A 2548-nucleotide genomic window follows, 5' to 3' on the forward strand; every position below is an offset into this window, starting at 1 on the left:
TCTCCCTTTCTTCCTTTTCTTTCTATCTATTTCTCGCTTTCTATTTCTCTCTCTGCCTTTTTATCTCCTCTCTTTTACTCCCTTCTTTCTCTATATTTATCTCGTTATCTCTCCTTTCTCTCTGTACTCCTCCCTCTTTTCCTCCTCCTCACCCTCCCTTTCATTTTGCACCCCCTTGTTATACTATGGTGGTGGTGGTGGTGGTGAAAACATTTATTAACAGAATTTTTGCGGAGAAGCTCCGGGTATGCGGAGGTTCTTGACTTGCGGTACTATACAAAGCTCTGATATGCTAGCATGCCTGGATGGTCGAGTGGTTAAGACGCCTGCCTTCGCACTGTGGGAACGCGGATTCGAATCTGGCCTCGTCTAGGAAAAGTTTCCCCCGAGAACTTCTGTTTCTCTATCTTTATTTCTCTCTCTACCTCTACTCATTCTCTCGCCCATCAGATTTATTGCATCCAACGCCAGATAAATCAGCGTACATGTACTGGGAGCGAAGCAGAACACGTGAAGACGATGAAGAAAAAGACGATCAGGGCGCGTGCCGGTTCATGATGATGATGATTACTGTTCACTCTGCACGGACTAACAGTCGGCTTAAACAGTTTCGCTGTCAAAACACAGCGCTGCAACCAGCACCAATATAGTTACACTTGAGGGCTAACACTGCGCCCGTACAAGAAAGAAAGCTCTCTTGTACTAACTTAACTAGCTTCAATCCCCCGAAAAGATGTAGCAAACGATAAGAGATTCTAATACCTAAGCGAAAAGATGGCCGTGTGCGGTTGTTCAAAACAAATGTTCGACAATTCAGAGTTGTCCCGGCACTGACACACAATAGGGAACCCAAGCTCAAGTTTATGGCACCAACAGCGCCGCGCTGCGGCTCTGGAGAGAAGCTCTGGCGAAACTGGGGGCAGGACAGGGCAGGCCACGGAGGAAGGAAGGAAAAACTAAGGAGAGGCCCGGACGTCACATTTGTGAAGCCGCCACATCTCTAACATCCGCAGCGCCCCCTAAAGAAGAAACTGCTGCACCGGAAGCTTTTCTTTCTCCTTTTAAATGCGAAGCATTTCTTAGCGAACTTCTGCGACCTTGAGCGTATCTATCTATCTATCTATCTATCTATCTATCTATCTATCTATCTATCTATCTATCTATCTATCTATCTATCTATCTATCTATCTATCTATCTATCTATCTATCTATCTATCTATCTAGCCGCCTACGACCATACCAAAATTGGTATGGCATAACATGACTGTATGACGAACATGAATGACGAGTCATAACTTGAAAATCATGATATGCATGTCATGAACGACATGATATACATGCCACAGTCTTGGTGCTCTTACGGCCGTTTCGTTAACTTGATATATACCAAAATTGATACGGCGTGACAAGAGTGTCTGACGAACATAACTGACAGGTCCTAACGTGCAAATCATGACACGCATCTCATGTACAGCATGATATACATGCCACGCTCATGGTGCGCTCGCGGCCGTTTCGCTATCTTGATATATACCAACATTGGTACTGCGCGACGTTACTGTGTAACGAACGTGAATAACATGAGTTAACATGAAAATCATGACACGCATGTCATGTACAGCATGACTTACGCCTCATGGTGCGCTGGCGGCCGTTTCGCTAGCTTGACATATACCAAAATTGGTATCTTGCGACATGACTGTACGACGAACATGAATAGCACGAGTTAACATGAAAACCATGACACGCATGTCATGTACAGCATGACTTATGTGCCACGCTCATGGTGCGCTGGCGGCCGTTTTGCTGGCTTGATCGACCCCGAAATTGGTATCGCGCGACGTTACTGTGTAACGAACATGATTGGCACGCATTTTCCACAAGGACAGACAAGGCGATGTATGCAGCTCTTTGCTGGCTGCTTCGCATTACATCGATTCCCACAATGCGTGGGATCTGGCGGCTTTTTCGTGTCCGTTCTCCTTTCGACGTCGTCTGCCATCTACGGCGCGCTGTTTGCAAGCGCGGTCGCGCATAAAGCGAAACCCGCAGAAATTTTGCAGCATTTCGCGCTGTGTAAGCGCGCAAGGCCCGCGCAGTATTTTGCAGCAGAGCTAGGCGATGCCTAGCTGTTGCGTGCTCGGGTGGAAGTCGCGCTCGCTACGGAAAGAACCAGGTGTACTTTTCATGCGTACGTATCCGAATTTTCATTCCTCATTGAATCATTGATGCGTGGTATTTGCATGCGAAGCTCTGTTTGTCATGAATTATGTTTTTGTTTTGCTTTGTGCGTCAGTTTAACACCCGTGAATTTGTTTTTGATGCATGTTGCCATTTTGCCCTTATTATTTCCCGGCGATCAGGAACGTTGTAGGAGATGGGTTGATGCAATACGACCACTCGGAAGCGACTGGCAGCCAACAAAGCTTCTTCGTGTGTGCTCTAAACATTTTGCACCAAGGGATTTCTATCACACATCGCCATTAAGAATTCGTCTGCGAGATGATGCTGTTCCCCAAATTCTGATGAGAGAAAAGTGGAGCTTACA

The sequence above is a fragment of the Rhipicephalus sanguineus genome, unplaced genomic scaffold (genome assembly GCF_013339695.2).
Source record: "Rhipicephalus sanguineus isolate Rsan-2018 unplaced genomic scaffold, BIME_Rsan_1.4 Seq848, whole genome shotgun sequence".
In the NCBI taxonomy this organism is placed as follows: Eukaryota; Metazoa; Arthropoda; class Arachnida; order Ixodida; family Ixodidae; genus Rhipicephalus; species Rhipicephalus sanguineus.